The sequence below is a fragment of the Pristiophorus japonicus genome, chromosome 4 (genome assembly GCF_044704955.1).
Source record: "Pristiophorus japonicus isolate sPriJap1 chromosome 4, sPriJap1.hap1, whole genome shotgun sequence".
NCBI lineage: Eukaryota > Metazoa > Chordata > Chondrichthyes > Pristiophoridae > Pristiophorus > Pristiophorus japonicus.
The window spans coordinates 252416524-252435992 of NC_091980.1; the positions used below are offsets into that span (position 1 = coordinate 252416524).

At 42.5% G+C, this 19469-nt stretch overlaps 1 protein-coding gene across 9 annotated transcripts in view; it reads right to left on the reverse strand.

Annotated features, from left to right (window-relative positions):
• The window catches only part of mark3a (MAP/microtubule affinity-regulating kinase 3a), a 224857-nt gene that overhangs the window by 187393 nt on the left and 17995 nt on the right, over positions 1-19469 (reverse strand). Inside the window, exon 1 of one of the 9 annotated variants that reach the window (XM_070879324.1) lies at positions 1709-1800. The exons of the other annotated variants lie outside the window; for them this stretch is intronic. The gene's annotated coding sequence lies outside the window, so the exon portion shown is untranslated. Of the gene's footprint in view, positions 1-1708; positions 1801-19469 lie in introns of those variants that run through there. 9 annotated transcript variants of the gene reach the window in all.

The following is a 19469-nucleotide window of genomic DNA, read 5'->3' on the forward strand; positions in this document are numbered from 1 at the left end:
GTGACTTGGACAGGTTAGGTGAGTGGGCAAACACGTAGCAGATGCAGTATGGTGTGGCTAGATGTGAGGTTGTCCACTTTGGTGGCAGGGACATGGAGGCAGAATATTATCTGAATGGCGGCAGATTGGGAAAAGGGAAGGTGCAACGAGAACTGGGTGTCATGGTACATCAGTCATTGAAAGTTGGCATGCAGGTACAGCAGGCGGTGAAGGCGACAAATGGTAATGTTGGCCTTCATAGCTAGGCAGTTTGAGTATCGGAGCAGGGAGGTCTTACTGCAGTTGTACAGGGCCTTAGTGAGGCCTCACCTGGAATACTGTGTTCAGTTTTGGTCTCCTAATCTGAGGAAGGACGTTCTTGCTATTGAGGGAGTGCAGCGAAGGTTCATCAGACTGATTCCCGGGATGGCAGGACTGACATGAGGAGAGACTGGATCGACTGGGCCTGTATTCACTGGAGTTTAGAAGGATGAGAGGGGATCTCAAAGAAACATCCAAAATTCTTACGGGACTGGACAGGTTAGATGCAGGAAGAATGTTCCCGATGTTGGGGAAGTCCAGAACCCGGGGACATAGTCTAAGGATAAGGGGTAAGCCATTTAGGACTGAGATGAGGAGAAACATCTTCTTGTTTTTAACCTGTGGAATTCCCTACCGCAGAGTTGTTGATGCCAGTTCGTTGGATATATTCAAGAGAGAGTTAGATATCGCCCTTACGGCTCAAGGGATCAAGGGGTATGGAGAGAAAGCAGGAAAGCAGGAGGTCAGCCATGATCTTATTGAATGGTGGTGCAGGCTCGAAGGGCTGAATGACCTACTCCTGCACCTATATTCTATGTTTCTATGTAGCACTGTGGGACTACCTTCACCACACTGATTGCAGTGGTTCAAGAAGGTCTCAAGGGCAATTAGAGATGGGTAATAAATGCTGGCTTTGCCAGCGACGTCCAAATCTCATGAACGAATAAAAGAAAAATAAATGCTGGGCTTGACAGTGACATCCACATCCCAGGAACTAATTCAAAAAAAAAAGGACTGGCAGACTTTTCAACAGGTGGCAAAATTACCACGATCAAAATGTCTTCATCTGATACCCACACAGACCTCAACTGTGATTAGTGGACTGCAATCACGGGATGGGGGGCTATTTTATCCAGGCATGCTCAGCCCAAATATAGCATTCCTACTGGCCAAGATCAACCAATTCAGCAAAGGCTGGAAACTGAACTAGTGATCTTCTTGGTTTGTATTCGCAGTAAAACACTGGCTTTAACAAACGAACTACCAAGGAACTCTTGCTTTTGTACTATAAACTTTACAATATCTGAAGTGATACAGAATTTGTAAACATTAATGGGGAGCATAGATGTTTTCACAATCCTAGAATAGGACAAAGCCATTGCACCAAGTGTGAGGCCACAAATACATAATGGCTGAATAGGATTGCAAATGAAATACAGGTTCAACTTCTCTGGTCTGGGATTCTCTGGGTCGTAAACATCCATGGTTCGGCATTAGTTTGCGGAACTGCCGCTTTGCGTGGGTGGCAAAATACATGAAAACCCAAAATAGATTAGGCAAGCAAAGCTGCAAGATTGGTTCAAGAAGACAGCCCAGGAGAGCGGTGAGCAGCACTTTTCAGGTTCCGGTATTTCTAGGCTAGGTGTATGCTTATGTAGGGTGTATCAGTACACAGTCATATACTGACCTTCCGTGATTCAGAAAATTCTCTGGTTCGGCACCGGTCAGGTCCCGAGGGTGCCGGACCACAGAGGTCCAATCTGTACCTCCTTTACTTTGGGCTTTATTTTAGTTATTGCTACAGTTCCTGTAAATTATGAAAGAAAATATGCTGAAAATGCGACAGGACAAATATCACATTGATTTTGCAAGCACCCTGTTTTTTTTTTTAAAAAGTGGAAAAAAATCCTCTCCTAATCAAAGTTTCCATCTACCCAAGTAATAGGCAATGGTGGACACACTTTGAAAATTAACAAGCCATTAGAGAAAAGATCACCAGCTGTCTTAATTGAATATATGATAGGTCAACATGACAGATCTTCCAGCAAACTGGAAAATATTTTAGTTGAAGTAACTGCAACCACCCAATTAATAAATCCAACCGGTTGGCAGAATACGGATATAAAGGGAAAATGAATTAGAAAAGGATACATAGTTCTGAATCAGAACTAGTACTGATGAGCAAATTACCACCTCCTGTGCTGAAACATCTACAATTCCAAATTCACATATTTTTTCTACTCAGAAACTATTACTTCAAAACTTTAGAACCCTTCCAATAATACTGTCATGACAATGTTTGCATTACAATGTTAAGTAAAGTTTGTTTGCAATTAAATAACATACATATAACATGAATAATGTACACATACTTTTTCAGCCTTGGCTCAGTGGTAGTAATCTCAGTGAGTCAAAAGGACCCACTCCAGAAACTTGCGTACATAATTTAGTCTGAGACTCTCCACTGCAGTACAGAGGGAGAACAGCACTGTTGGAGTTGCTGTCTTTTGAATGAGACGTCAAACTGAGGCCCCATCTGCCCTCTCAGGCGGACGCAAAATATTCCATGACACTATCTGAAGAGAAACAGGGGAGTTTTCCCATGGTCCTAGTCAACATTTATCCCTCAGTCAACACCACTAAAACAGATAATCTGGCCACTTGTCTCATTGCCATTTCTGGGACCTTGCTGTGTGCAAATTGACTGCCGCATTCCCTACATTACAACAGCGACTACATCTCAAAAATATTTCATTGGCTGTGAAGTGCTTTAGGATGTCCAGAGGATGTGAAAGACACTACATAAATGCAAACGCTTTCTTTCTCTGCTTCTATTAGAAACTCACTTTTATTTAATTTAGTCATTATTAAATTGCATACAAATTAAAAATTCAGTACCATGTACCTGATCAAAATCCTCGTGTTACATCAGATATATTCTGAAATTAATTTATTCTACATAACTAGTCTTTTGCAAGTACAGTTAGAATTCTGACAATGTGCATTTCAGTTACCTTAGTGGAAATTTGAAAACATTCCAACACTCATTTCATAATATAGTGCTTCGTCTGCTTCACGATGACATGCAGGCCGTGATCGTTACCAACGGATCCATTACAGACCCAATCCACATCCGGACTGGGGTCAAACAGGGCTGCGTCATCGCTCCAACCCTCTTCTCAATCTTCCTCGCCGCCATGCTCCACCTCGCAATCAACAAGCTCCCCGCTGGAGTGGAACTAAACTACAGAACCAGTGGGAAGCTGTTTAACCTACGTCGCCTCCAAGCCAGGTCCAAGATCACCCCAACCTCTGTCATTGAGCTGCAGTATGCGGACGACGCCTGCGTCTGCGCACATTTAGAGGCTGAACTCCAGGATATAGTCAATGTATTCACTGAGGCATATGAAAGCATGGGCCTTACGCTTAACATCCGTAAGACAAAGGTCCTCCACCAGCCTGTCACCACCACACAGCACTGCCCTCCAATCATCAAGATCCACGGTGCGGCCCTGGACAACGTGGACCATTTCCCATATCTTGGGAGCCTCTTATCAACAATGGCAGACATTGATGCGGAGATTCAATATCGCCTCCAGTGCGCCAGTGCAGCCTTCGCCCGTATGAGGAAAAGAGTGTTTGAAGACCAGGCCCTCAAATCTACCACCAAGCTCATGGTCTACAGGGCTGTAATAACACCTGCCCTCCTGTATGGATCTGAGGCATGGATAATGTATAGAAGGCACCTCAAGCCGCTGGAGATATATCACCAACGACGTCTCTGCAAGATCCTGCAAATCCCCTGGGAGAACAGGGGCACCAATATCAATGTCCTCGATCAGGCTAACATCCCCAGTAGTGAAGCACTGACCACACTCGATTAGCTCCGCTGGGCCGGCCACATAGTTCGCATGCCAGAAATGAGACTCCCTAAGCAAATGCTTTATGCGGAGCTCCGTCATGGTAAACGAGCCAAAGGAGGACAGCAGAAACATTATAAGTACACCCTCAAAGCCTCCCTGGTAAAGTGCGACATCACCACTGACACCTGGGAGACCCTGGCCGAAGACTGCCCGAGGTGGAGAAAGTACATCTGGGAGGGCGTTGAGCTCTGAGTCTCAACGCAAAGATCATGAAGAGGCCAAGCACAGGCAGTGGAAGGAGCGCGCGGCAAACCGGCCCCACCGACCCCTTCCCTTGACGAATATCTGTCCCGCTTGTAACATGGTCTGTGGCTCTCGTATCGGACTGTTCAGCCTTCAAAGAACTCACTTTGGGAGTGGAAGCAAGTCTTCCTCGATTCCAAGGGACTGCCTATGATGATGATAATATAGTGATTAAAGAAACAGATCATGTATGTTATTTTGAAGGGGGCATGAAACTTAAGGGAAAACTTAATTCTGAATTTTCTCCCAAAGGTTTTCAGAAATTTCACCCTTCTTTTTTCAAATATCCTGTGTCACTCTCCATTTCTAATCTGAGAAACAAAGTAGCATGCCACTAGGTCACTGCCAGTGTGGTTCTGAAACCAACATCTAAAAGCTTGAGAGGATACTATGGACTGAATGATCCATGTTTCTATTGGAGTTAAACTTTAAAATAATCAAATTGCTTTCTTCATGCAGGTCCATTAAACTGATGTTGTACAAGCAACTGTAGCTGCACTGACCACACTCAACCAGCTCCGTTGGGCGGGCCACTTGTTCGCATGCCCGACACAAGACTCCCAAAGCAAGCGCTCCAGTCGGAACTCCTACACGACAAGCGAGCCCCAGGTGGGCAGAGAAAACGTTTCAAGGACACCCTCAAAGACTCCTTGATTAAGTGCAACATCCCCACCGACACCTGGGAGTCCCTGGCCAAAGACCACCCTAAGTGGAGGAAGTGCATCCGGGAGGGCGCAGAGCACCTCGAGTCTAGTCGCCGAGAGCATGCAAAAAACAAGTGCAGGCAGCGGAAGGAGCGTGCAGCAAACCAGTCCCACTCACCCTTTCCTTCAACGACCCACCTGTGACAGAGACTGTAATTCCCGTATTGGACTGTATAGTCACCTGAGAACTCACTTTTAGAGTGGAAGCAAGTCTTCCTCGATTTCGAGGAACTGCCTATGATGATGTAGCTACTTTTATAAAGCAGCTTAGGGTTTGAGAGTGTTAGTTAAATGCACCACTCTTCCTTTTGCAGTCAGTCTTCTTGCAAATCAAGAGTTCTTCATTTCACACATGCAGTCTGGCCATAGTAGTTTGGTCAGTGTGCATGTGTGAGGTTGTATTACACTAAATGTGCAGCTGTACAAGAACAGCATAATCATTGATCCCAGGTAGACTAACCAGAGTCAGGAGGATCCAGTAAAAATGGGTCTTCTAAGCCGACAAACATACAAAATCCACTAAGTTTATCTCTATGCTGCTGCTAAATGCACAGGACCTATGCTACTGGAAAGTTGGACGACAAAATAACACATCTTATAATAGTTTTATTTCAAGGTCTGTAAATCTGAATTGATGAATGTGACAAAGACAGGAGGCCATAATCCCCACATAGCTGATACTTCTGCAAAAACGGATGAAGCAGCAAGATTGTTTAGTCTACTTCAAAAAATTCTAACAAAGCTAATGCTGCTACACTAGGTTTTATTTTGGTTTGTCTGCAGTAGCATAATAATACATGATTCTATCTCTGCAAATGTTACCGGATGAATGACATGCAATCTATTCTAGGTAATTATTTCCATTATTCTCAAAAAGGCATAGGCAAGAATTTATCAGGAGTAGTGTGTACAGTCTGGTCTTCTGTTCATTGAAAGGATATTATTTGCTAGACAACAGCTCTAGATCATTATTTACATTAAAGTGGATATGGCATTAGCAAAACCCCAATAGGAGTAGTACATCAGTTCTGGTCACAGCATAGCAATGATATTACTGTCAAGATAGTACAGAGATGAGTAAAGTCTTCGAGGTATCAGAACTGTAAATTCTGAAAGGTTGAAGTACTTGAGCTTGTTTGCATGAGAAAAGGAGTTTGAGTTGAGCTGATCTAATTGAAGCTTTCAAGAATAAGGGAACTAACAAAACTAATCCGCAAAAAATGACCACTGAAGGATTCAAAAACCGAGACACAAGTGAAAAATTAAAAAGTTGGAAGTAAAAGGGGAAACCAGGCTTAACGTTTTCATCCAAAGACAAGTAGAGTTATGGAATAAGTTACCAGGGTAGGCCACTGAAACCCAACAGTGCAAAGTATTCGAGAGACAATTGATGCTTTCTGGAGAAAGAAGAAATTGAGAGTAAATGACAGGTATATATGCGCGATTAACCATTAAAAAAGGAACAGGACGACTGGGCCTCTTAAGCTTTTATTTGTTGATCTCCCATGACATTACTGTGCAAAAATTAAAATGCTCCTCTCCTCAGTCCCTACCCTCCAATTATTTGTCCTCCTTTCAATAACTGTTAGTCTTCCATACCATCTAGCTCTTTCGCTCCTACGACTCTCACTCCTTAATTATCGTCTCAGTATTTCTGAGTCCAACTCTTTTTCTAACAGTGTAATCTTGAAACTGCCTTCAGATGAATCCAAGCACCCCAGAAACACTTCAATCAAACTACAGACCATCACAATCCTGCCATCATCTTGCAACCCCACCCTAACCACCTGGTCAGACTGTTTATGAAATTCATTGTGGGAAAGTTAAGAGTTGTGTTTATCAAATACCAGAGATAGCTGTTATTTATCGTTATCTGGTCTTGCCGCTTTTTCTGCTGAATCATTCCAAGGTAGATTTCAATGTCAAACAGTTTAAAAGCAAGTAACAGTCAGCATCCACCACCCACCCACTGAAATACATGGGCCAGTGTAAGGGAGGAAGTGGCACATTCTAGGATTTGTGATGTGGAACAAGAGCCCAGAGCTGGGGTTGAAATAGAGGGAGCAAATTAGTAGAAGCAGAACCAGTCAGCACTGAGAAAGCTGCCAATGGGAAAATATATATTTTTTAAAAACTTAAAAAACCCAAATCAACATCATAATTTGTAACCAATTGTTTAAGACATATGTAGTAAAAATGCCATGTTTTTTTTTAACTCCTTACGACAATCCTTTAAAATAAGCTAATCAATTCAAAGAATTGGTCTGAACTTTAACTTTATTTATTTAATGTCTGTTTATAGCTTCTAAAATTTTATTCAAATTGTAAGTGTTGAAATAATTTAGCAGAAGGCCTTGGAGGAATTACAGGTTGAACCTTCCTTATCCGGAACCCTCGGGACCTGGCCTGTGCTGAATGAGGGACGGTCATCAGCCCAGGGTGAGGGGTGGGGGGAGGTCAGCGGCCCGAGCGGGCCCCGGTGTCAGCGGGCCGGCAGGCCCCGAAGAGTCAGCGGGCCCCGAAGTGACGGCACGGCCCGAGCACGCAGCCCAACGCCCTAGAGGGAGCGCTGAGTAGAGGAGCGGCTGGCCCTAGGAGCCGGTCTGCCGGCCCAACCCCCCAGAGGGAGCATTGTGGGGAGGAGCGGCCGGCCCGAAGGCTGTGGCTCCAGGAGTTCCAACAGGGCGAATCGGCAGGGAAGGAAGGATTTTGACCGGCTGCGTTCGGCGCATGTGCCACTCAGTGGACGGGAATGATGACGGACAAGGGGTGGTGCCGGATAAAGGAGTGCCGGATAAGAGAGGTTCAACCTGTACGGTGTCCAAAAGTATGTCCAAAAGTATGAGAAATAGAATGAAAATCCCTGCAGCTGAAGCAGCTTGGGTCAATGATAGATAGTACTATCTGATGTTAATTCAGCCCCCCTTAGACTGTGAGAATCGGCAAATTATCCATGCCGGCACGAACATTGTTGTAGACAATTACAACAGTGACTACACTTCATTGTAAAGCGCTTTAAGTCATCCGGTGGTCGTGAAAGGCGCTATATAAATGCAAGTCTTTCTTTCAATGATTCTTAATAATAAAACACAGAAATAAGATAAAAGAAAATCAAAACAAATGCTCAAGTTAATCATACTGTAATTCTCTAGAATAATTTGATTAATAAATCAAGTCTGAATGGCGAATCTCCTCTCAAGAGAAAAAAGACAGAGGCAATGATATATATTGTGCTTTTTCTCTGTAGCTTAAAGAGAATCAAGCTTCAAGCAATTGTGCATTGAGCTACAGCTCCTTAAACTGGCATAGTTCTAACCCAAGATGCCAGATCTAGTGTAAATTCACAAACAACTTACAAATGTTACATTTCTTCTTCAAACAAAAATTTTTAGTTAAAATCCCTAAGCAAATGATCATCTTGGTTACAATTTAGGTTTTCTCCCAATATTATTAATCAAATGTCATAGTAGAGAGGTAGTCTCCATAGCATATAAGTAGTCTTTTATGAACTTAAACTCCTATCAATATAAGCGACATTGTGTGCCACAGGACTAACAATTACCCCTCAACCATGGCATGACCACACTAAAAATCACATTGAATGCTCATTATATTCTCTGGCCTATTCTGAAAGGAAGTAACTGCCACAATGTCAGATCAATGGGCAAGGTTAAAACAACTAGTCAATTTATTTCATACGAAAACAGAAAATGCTGGAAATACTCAGCAGGTCAGGCAGCATCTGTGGAGAGAGAAACAGAGTTAACGTTTCGGGTCAATGACCTAATGCTTTTAAACAATTTACAACCTGAACTTCTTTTAGCACCTCACCTCAGGAAGGATATATTGGCCTTCGAGGGAGTGCAACACAGATTCACCAGAATACCAGAGTTAAAAGGGTTAAATTATGAGGACAGGTTACACAAACTCGGCTTGTATTCGCTAGAGTATCTAAGTATAAAGGGTGATCTAACTGAGGTGTTTAAGATGTTTGAAGTATTTGATAGGACAGATCAAGAGAAATTATTTTATCTAGTGGGAAGTCCCAAACAAGGGTGCATAACCTTAAAATTAGAGCTAGGCTATTCAGGGGAAATGTCAGGAAGCACTTCTTCACACAAAAGGGTCGTGGAAATCTGGATCTCTCTCCCCTAAAACATTGTTGAGGCTGGGGGTCAATTGAAAACTTCAAAATGAAGACTGATAGATTTTTGTTAGGCAAGAGACTCAAAAATGTTTTAGAAATACATTAAGAGCAAGATGATAACGAGAGAAAAAGTGGGGCCTATTAGAGATCATAAAGGAAATCTGTGTGTCAAGGCAGAAAGCGTGCCTTTGATTCTTAATGAATACTTTGCATCTGTTTTTGCAAAAGAGAGGGTCAATGTAGACTTTGCAATGAGGAAGGAAGAGTGTGAAATATTAGATGAGATAAACAAAGAGAGAGAGGCAGACCAGTTGGACACGTACTTTGGTTCTGTCTTCACAAAGGAAGACACAAATAACCTTCCAGATGTACTAGGGGACCGAGAGTCGAGTGAGGAGGAGGAACTGAAGGATATCCTTATTAGGCGGGAAATTGTGTTAGGGAAATTGATGGGATTGAAGGCCGATAAATCCCCGGGGCCTGATAGTCTACATCCCAGAGTACTTAAGGAAGTGGCCACAGGAATAGTGGATGCACTGGTGATCATTTTCCAACAGTCTATCGACTCTGGATCAGTTCCTATGGACGGGAGGGTTGCTAATGTAACACCACTTTTTAACAAAGGAGGGAGAGAGAAAACGGGTAATTATAGACCGGTTAAGCCTGACATCGGTGGTGGGGAAAATGTTGGAATCAATCATTAAGGATGAAATAGCAGCGCATTTGGAGAGCAGTGATAGGATTGGTCCAAGTCAGCATGGATTTATGAAAGGGAAATCATGTTTGACAAATCTTCTGGAATTTTGTGAGGATGTAACTAGTAGAGTGGACAAGGGAGAACCAGCAGATGTGGTGTATTTGGACTTTCAAAAGGCTTTTAACAAAGTCCCACACAGGAGATTGGTGTGCAAAATCAAAGCACATGGTATTGGGGGTAATGTACTGACGTGGATAGAGAACTGGTTGGCAGACAGGAAGCAGAGAGTCGGATTAACGGGTCCTTTTCAGAATGGCAGGCAGTGACTAGTGGAGTGCCGCAGGGCTCAGTGCTGGGACCCCAGCTCTTTACAATATACATTAATGATTTAGATGATGGAATTGAGTGTAATATCTCCACGTTTGCAGATGACACTAAACTTGCTGGCGGTGTGAACTGTGAAGAGGACACTAAGAGGCTGCAGGGTGACTGGGACAGGTTAGGCGAGTGGGCAAATACATGGCAGATGCAGTATAATGTGGATAAATGTGAGGTTATCCATTTTGGGGGCAAAAACACGGAGGCAGAATATTATCTGAATGGCGGCAGATTAGGAAAAGGGGAGGTGCATCGAGACCTGGGTGTCATTGAAAGTTGGCATGCAGGTACAGCAGGCGGTGACGAAGGCAAATGGTATGTTGGCCTTCGTAGCAACGGGATTTGAGTATAGGAGCAGGGAAGTCTTTCTGCAGTTGTACAGGGCCTTGGTGAGGCCCCACCTGGAATATTGTGTTCAGTTTTGGTCTCCTAATCTGAGGAAGGACGTTCTTGCTATTGAGGGAGTGGAGTGAAGGTTCACCAGACTGATTCCAGGGATGGCTGGACTGACATATGAGGAGAGACTGGATCAACTGGGCCTTTATTCACTGGAGTTTAGAAGGATGAGAGGAGATCTCATAGAAACATATAAGATTCTGACGGGACTGGACAGGCTAGATGCGGGAAGAATGTTCCCGATGTTGGGGAAGTCCAGAACCAGGGGACACAGTCTTAGGATAAGGGGCAGGCCATTTAGGACTGAGATGAGGAGAAACTTCTTCACTCAGAGAGTTGTTAACCTGTGGAATTCCCTGCCGCAGAGTGTTGTTGATGCCAGTTCATTGGATATATTCAAGAGGGAGTTAGATATGGCCCTTATGGCTAAAGGGATCAAGGGGTATGGAGAGAAAGCAGGAAAGGGGTACTGGAAGAATGATCAGCCATGATCTTATTGAATGGTGGTGCAGGCTCGAAGGGCCGAATGGCCTACTCCTGCACCTATTTTCTATATTTTTATGTTTCTATGAGGAAGTATTAAGGGGCTTAGCAGCTTTGAAAGTGGATAAATCCCCAGGCCCAGATGAAACGTGTCCCAGGCTGTTAAGAGAAGCAAAAGAGGAAATAGCAGAAGTTCTGGCCATCATTTCCGTCCTCTCTGGCGTCAGGTGTGCTGCTAGAGGACTGCTAATGTTGCACCTTTGTTTAAAAAGGGAGAAAGGGATAGACCAAGTAATTATAGGCCAGTCAGCCTAACCTCAGTGGTGGGAAAATTATTGGGAAAAATCCTGAGGGACAGGGTAAATCTTAACATGGAAAGACATGGATTAATCAAGGACAGTCAGCATGAATTTGTTAAGGGAAGGTCATGTCTGACTAACTTGATTATTTTTTTCAAGGAGGTAACCAGGAGGGTCAATGAGAGCAGTGCGTATGATGTAGTGTATATAGATTTTAGCAAAGCTTTTGATAAGGTCCCACCTGGCAGACTGGTCACAAAAGTAGAAGCCCATGGGATCCAGGGCAAAGTGGCAAGTTGGCTCAGAGGCAGAAAGCAAAGGGTAATGGTTGTTGGGTGTTTTTGTGACTGGAAGGCTGTATCTAGTGGGGTTCCGCAAGGTCAGTGCTGGGTCCCTTGCGTTTTGTGGTATATATTAATGACATGGACTTGAATGTCAGGGGAATGATTAAGAAGTTTGCAGATGAAACTAAAATAGGCTGCGTGGTTGATAATGAAGAAGAAAGCTGCGGACTGCAGGAAGATATCAATGTACTGGTTAGGTGGGCAGATCAGTGGCAAATGGAAATGAATCTGGATAAGTTTGAGGTAATGCATTTGGGGAGGTCTAACAATGCAAGGGAATACACACTAAATGGTTTGACACTAAAAAGTGTAGAGGAACAAAGGAACCTTGGAGTGCAGGTTCACAGATCCCTGAAGGTAGCAGGCCAGGTACACCATCACCTCCAAGTCACCATTCTGACTTGGAAATATATCGCTGTTCCTTCATAGTCAATAGGTCAAAATCCTGGAACTCCTTTCCTAACAGCACCACGGGAGTACCTTCACCACACAGACTCCAGCGGTTCAAGGTGGTGGCTCACCACCACCTTTTCACGAGCAATTAATGTTGGCGTTGCCAGTGACTCCCATATCCCAGGAACGAATAAAAAAGGGAAAGAAATCAGACTGCATGAGCAACAATTTCCTCCAGTTTAGCACTGATGACCAAAGCCATCATTTTCAGCCATAAACTCTCGACACTTGCCACCAATTCCGTTCCCTCCCCAGTCATTGTCTCAGGCTGACCCAGACGGTGTACAACCTCGGCATCCTATTTGACTCCTGCTGAGCTTCTCAGCACACATCCTCTCCATTACAAAGACCATCTACTTCCACCTCCATAACACTATTCCAATACTCTCTTGACTAGCCTCCATTCGCCATAAACCAGCTCATCCAAAACACTGAGTGTTATGGGAAGCAAGTATGCAACTTACAAGTAATTTTAAAGCAGAGAATATACAATATAATAGAATGTAAGATGTAGAGTTGGAATTATATATCTAGCATTGGGTAGGGGAAGAGGCTTCTCTGCACTTGGGCCGATTCTGCATTATGCAGCACTCGGTTGGGGACCTTGAAGCTTGACAGCAGAGTTGTGAGGCTATTGGAATTTAGCACCTTGGGAGATTTGATCTTGTATCACTATGGAGGAGAAACCTAGGGTTTTCCAGAACTGTGGAGGAAAAACCTGAGCTTTGGAAACCAGGATTGGACTATGAGGTTTTACTCACTGGTGGATTCCTGGTGTCTGGCAATAATAAGGGAAGGGGGAAGGCATGGGCCTTACAGCAATGGGTAGGTCTGGACATATTAGATCTGGATGCGCCATAACTTTGTAAGAGATTTCTGCAAACATTAAGTTTGGTGTTATGTGATTGGTTCCTGGAAGTGGCCTCTCTCTTGCTATTTCACAGGTGTCAGTAATTAAAACATTTACAAATTTTAACCAGCAGCAAAAATCAGAAGACGATAAAGGTGATAATGAGAGGCTATATTTGCTTTAAAAATTCAACGTTGTTTTAAAACAAAAACTCAAATTAAGATGAGGGGAATACATGTGTGTGCACATGTGGGGAGGGTGTTGTGTGCGTGTGTTTGTGGGGGTGGTGGGGTGTGGTTGTGTGTGCGTGTGTTTGTGGGGGGGTGTTGTGTGTGCGCGTGCACACACGTGCGTGTGTGTGTGTGTGTGTGCTCCTCAGCTTAATCCATTTTCTGGAGTTTATAGATCATAATTCAAAACCAGTAAGAGAATGTAATCAGTTCATTCTATCTTAAGAACATAAGAACTAGTAGGCCATTTGGCCCCTCGAACCTTCTCCGCCATTTAATAAGATCATGGCTGATCTGATCATGGACTCAGCTCCACTTCCCTGCCCGCTCCCCAAGTCTTTATTCCCTTCTCGCTCAAAAATCTGTCTACCTCCACCTTAAATATATTCAATGACCCAGCCTCCACAGCTCTCTGGGGCAGAGAATTCCATAGATTTACAACCCTCAGAGAAGAAACTCCTCCTCATCTCAGTTTTATTGTGAAATTATGCCCCCTAGTTTTAGTTTCCCTTATGAGTGGAAATATCCTCTCTGCATCCACCTTGTCGAGCCCCCTCATTATCTTATATGTTTTGATAAGATCACCTCTCATTCTTCTGAACTCCAATGAGTATAGACCCAACTTACTTAACCTATCTTCATAAGTCAACCCCCTCATCTCCAGAATCAACCTAGTGAACCTTCTCTGAACAGCCTCCAATGCTTAAATAAGGAGACCAAAACTGTACGCAGTACTCTAGGTCCGACATCACCAATATCATGTACAGTTGAAGCAGGACTTCTCTGCTTTTATATTCTATCCCCCTTGCAATAAAGGCAACATTCCATTTGCTTTCCTGATTACTTGCTGTACCTGCATACTAACTTGTTGTGTTTCATGCACGAGGACCCCCAGGCCTCTCTGTACTGCAGCATTTTGTAATTTTTCTCCATTTAAATTATAATTTGCTTTTCTATTTTTTCTGCCAAAGTGGATAATCTCACATTTTTCCACTTTATACTCCATCTGCCAAAATTTTGCCCACTTAGCTTGTCTATATCCCTTTGCAGATTTTTTGTATCCTCCACACAATTTGCTTTCCCACCCATCATGTTTGTTATCTTACACTATGTTTAATTTTTTTTTTATTCCACAATTTGAGAGCAGCAGGAGCCAGGAATCAAGGAGGAGAGCAGCTGGGATGGGCCCCAAGGACCCAATCTTGGACTTTCGATTATTTAGAATTTGTAAAGTACAGAAAAAAATCCATTAACGGAGTAGTAAAAATTTAGAAGGAACAGGTTAATGGGCAGTGGAACCTATTTCACCCAAGCTCCAATAATAGCTGTAGTCTGGGAAAGTTGAGGCTCCGAAGCTGCCATGGTGATTGTGAGGTGGATATGTGGAATCTCAAGCTTCCTCTAACACGAGAGTGTGATTGGACCATGGTGGCAACTTGTTGCTCACTTTACAATGTAAAATCCTATTGAGCGGACACATGCACACATTGCAGGGAATGGAGATTGCAAACTATTGACATTTCAACAGGGAAACCCCATAGGTGATGTTTACCCATCTCTACACTGGAACATATGATTCGCATACTGATTTTATTATACAGATAGGTTTAACACACACACAAACTCTATCCTAACCTTTGTTACTTTTCTCCTTTTCCTTTTGCTTTCCTGCTCCCACCATCTATTTTGAGGGTGGAAGTAACGTCATAAAAATTGCCATTTCATTGACTAAAAACCAACTCCAAAAGCCAGTTTATTGGGAGAATGGAAAAGACCTCAAGATCAAACCGGTTGCATCACTGATGTAACTCCTCAATTTTAGACATGGATAATTTCTGAAATTTTCTAGCAATGGAAAACAATGAAACTGTAAAAGAAAACTAAAAATGCCTCGTGGAAAACGCTTGTGAAGCAGGTTGGCACACTATCCTTTCACATCTTGGTTCAAATCCAGTCTAAACTGATAAACGCCTCCTTTCTATTGCTCCAATGGTTTAGCTGATAAGGCAGTGACTAGGTGATATATACGGAGTAAATATAGTACCAGGCTCAATCGCTAGCCTACATTAAATTAGCTGATCCCAGCCAGGGACTGCTAATTAACCTAAGCACTTGTTCCATTCAGGACTGAGAGACAGTGAAGAGGAGAACAACTAGGCTGATCCAGTGTGTTTGAGGATTAAGCTGACCAGAATGACTAGTTAACCTCCGGCTCCAGACTCCAAAAGAGACATGATCCTGGTAGATGTCTTGGAGATTTGTAAAATACCCGTAGAATAATTAAATCTAGAACAATACCTCAGACACACCAAACCGCAGGATATGAGGGAACAGATTATAAGTGGTGAAGGGTGAGGATCAAATTAAATGACTCAAAGAGCCTTCTCCTCCAAGTCCATTTTGCGGTATCAAAATAAAAGTTTATCTTTACAAATTAATTAAGCCAAGCAACTAGAGGGACTGCCACTCCATTTTTGGAGCTTTTGCTCAGTCCGGTCAATGAAGCAATTGCTCAAATGCTGCCCTTGCTGCATTTAAATAAACAATGTAGCTGTCATTTCCTCCGTTTGGTTGTTTGAAACTCTGTGTCAAAGTATTTAGATCTTTTAAGTGAATCACTATTTGTGATTCATTATGGAGCAATGAAAGGGAAGAATAGATCCTTACTTTAATGAGTTGACACAATTTAATTCTTGCTCACTGGGCTGAACCTTCAGACCCTGTAATACAAGTTGCATATGTATTCCAGCTGTCTATCATTAAATCTATACCTGTATATGTAATAAAACAATTTTAGAAGTATACTTGATGTATATTCGAGCACAAATTACACTATTATCTGTTTTTCATAGTCTACTTCCTGTATTCAGTTTCCACGTCCACCTACCAAACTGGAAAAACACACTTTAACTCAAGTGTTTTGAAAATCAGCCAAAATGGAAAAGGTGAATTTTTAAAATAATTATATGGACTTACTTAACCTATGAAGCATATTAAAATCATGTTAATAACCTAATTGTGTAGACATTTCTAGCATTAACAGTTCAAACATTACTAAAATTGCTAAGATACACTGCAATAACATATCCATGTTGCAATTTTACTATCTTTCTCACTGGTTCAATGTTGCATTAGTTTGCAAAACTTCAAACATCACAATCTCACGTGATTTCCTGTTCTCTCAGCACATTAGTATTAACAGCAGTGGGGATCTAAGCCATAGGCTCCATGATTGTTTTAATGCTCTGTAAACAACTAATAGAAACCATATTTGTACAGTGTCAATGGAATCGCATTACTGCACGCACTCTCTGCATCTTTTTATTATGTTACTAGCGATATCCGTGCCATTGCTCATGAGCTCAGCCACTACTCTGTTGCATGTGGGCATGCATAAGAGAGCACAGCTCTGGTGAAAGAGACAGTGAAGTAAGTATTTTCTGATGGGTTCCTAAAAAAATAAATCATTGTTTACCTTACCCATTGCAGTTGGATAAATAGCTCGCACATCGGCTTAATTACATTTTCCAGATATAACCTATTTTTGAATTCTTAATAAAATTCTTTAATTATTCCCTTTGTCTTGCTCTCGTGTTCATGTCTGTTTCTCTTGTATAAAAAGAGATAATAGTTTTCATGTGAAACATTTACTCAAAAAAATCTTCCTAAAGCAAGTCCAGCTGTTTTGCAAACCATTCGGAGAAACAAACCTAAATACTGTTGCAGCCTGGACAAAGACGAGTTTTGACATTTGTATTGAGAAATTCTGAAAATGATCATAACAAAGAAAAGAAAGCACGGACGCTGTAATCACCTTTGTTCTTCTCTTGGAGCTAAGCTCTCTCACTCTGAATTAAAAATTAAGCACTTGATTGTTGAAATGCAAAATTTTACTTGAAAATGGCCTGTAAAATTCATTCGCCAGCTGATTTTTAAATCATTGAGTGGAAAAAAATCTAAATTTTTCTACAGTATGGAGAAAGGCAAATTTCACGTAACAAATTATGCTTGAAAATTATGAACAAATTCAGATTTCAGCGTCCTGGGAACTACAGGGTACAGGTGTAGTTGGTACCTGTTTTGAGCTGGCAGTGTGACTGCTCTGGGGAAAGTATCAATTGCATAGTCAGGCTTTTGAGCTCAATTTTGGCCAGGAGTTGGTCCGTTTTTTTTGGAGTAACTTGGTTTTTCTGGCATAACTTAAAAATCCCCATTTTTAACATTCAATTTGCACCAGTGTAAGTGAGTTAGTTACGATTTTTTTTGTTTCTTTTTTTTTCTCAAGGGGGGGCGTTACATTGAAACATAGAAAGTAGGTGCAGGAGTAGGCCATTCGGCCCTTCGAGCCTGCACCATGATTCAATATGATCATGCAACTTCAGTACCCCATTCCTGCTTTCTCTCCATACCCCTTGATCCCTTTAGCCATAAGAGCCACATCTAACTCCCTTTTGAATATATCTAACGAACTGGCCTCAACAACTGTCTGTGGTAGAGAATTCCACAGGTTCACAATTCTCTGAGTGAAGAAGTTTCTCCTCATCTCGGTCCTAAATGGCTTATCCCTTATCCTTAGGCTGTGACCCCTGGCTCTGGACTTCCCCAACATCAGGAACATTCTTCCTGCATCTAACCTGTCCAATCCCGGCAGTATTTTATGTGTTTCTATGAGATCCCCTCTCATTCTTCTAAATTCCAGTGAATATAAGCCTAGTCGATCCAGTCTTTCTTCATATGTCAGTCCTGCCATCCCAGGAATCAGTCTGGTAAACCTTCGCTGCACTCCCTCAATAGCAGTCACCTACACCAGTTCTGCCCATTTAGGCAACTTTGGCTAGCTAATAGTTACTCCAAATCTTCTTAGGCCAGCATATGTGGCCACTTCAGAAAATCCTTGCAGAGAGTTAAGAAATCAGTGCAGGTAGGTACATCGGAGGCCATTCGGCCTGGGATAGGGAAGGGAAGGGATGTGGAGATGACCTGCACCTAAAGCATCAAGACTTACAAAGCACTAAACCTTGGAAACAAAAACTAATAAGCATTCAATAACAAATAAATCGGTGGGATTTCTAAGAGATCGATTGCACCAGGTAGCCACTCAGCCAGGGCTAGGGGCGGACGGGCAGGAGAACCGATAGTGCTCCTGCCTGGATGATTTCTATCAGTTCTCCTGCCCGTCCGCCCCTAGCCCTAGCCGAGTGGCCTCCCGGTGCGATTTCTAAGATTAAGGTGATTAAAGCTTCAAATCAACTACTCCTACTCACAACAACATTTGGCCGGCATCGGGTCCCACACAGCGGCTGCAGCAAGACACGGAGAGGCTGGGGGCGAGGAGCTACTGTGCATGCGCGGAAACTCCACTGCGCATGTGCAGACGTCCCAGCATTGTTTTCGGCGCAGGACACTGGCTCCACCCGACTCGTCTGGCCATGCTGCGCAACCACAGGGAGGAGGCTGGACAGCAGCCAAAGTGGGCCGGAAATTTTTCAGCTCACTTCTGAACGGAGAAAAATGGTGCATCTCCGGTAAGTGCGCCGAAAAACGGGCTGGGCCAAAATTGAGCCCAAAGGGAGCTTAGGCTTGTAAACGTGTTAACAAAAGGTACTCAAAGACACAAAAGTCAATGTTATTGGCAAGTTTAATCAAGAAATGTGCAGTTAGGCATTTTATTCAAACCTTGCAAATTTGAGCTTGTGGAAAAAGAAAGCTGCCAGACTAAGGTTTTTGAAAACAATTTTGAGCAATTTGATTGGTTCAAATCCTGCTGTTAGCATTCAGTTCTGATTTCTTTTTGAGACAATCAAAAAGTATGATGCCAAAGTGTGATGATCAAAGTGTTATACAGCCAGAAATTTGTGTTAATGTGCAGGTTCTAATACATAATTATACGTATTATTAAAAGTTTATATATGCATACACTCGATATCTGTTACATTTTAGACACTATGGAATCTATCGCATTTCAGACACTATAGAATCTATTGCAATTCAGACATTATGCAATCTATTGCAAATTTGTGTGTCACACTTTTAAAAAAGCATAAAGAAACAAAGGCAGTCATTTGCAATGTACATAAACTCTCCAGGGACGGAAAATACAAGAGCTACTAAGTCTGTAGGCTCTTGTTGACCTTTCCATAAACAAAGCCAGGATTCCCAGCTCCAGTCTAAAGAGCAATGGATCTTTGAATGAACTCAAGCAGTGTTTACTTATCAATTAGACTTTGTAGCATTAAAGGGACATACAATTACATTTTACATGGTATAATGTTCCTATCTTTATAAAACAACACATCCTCTG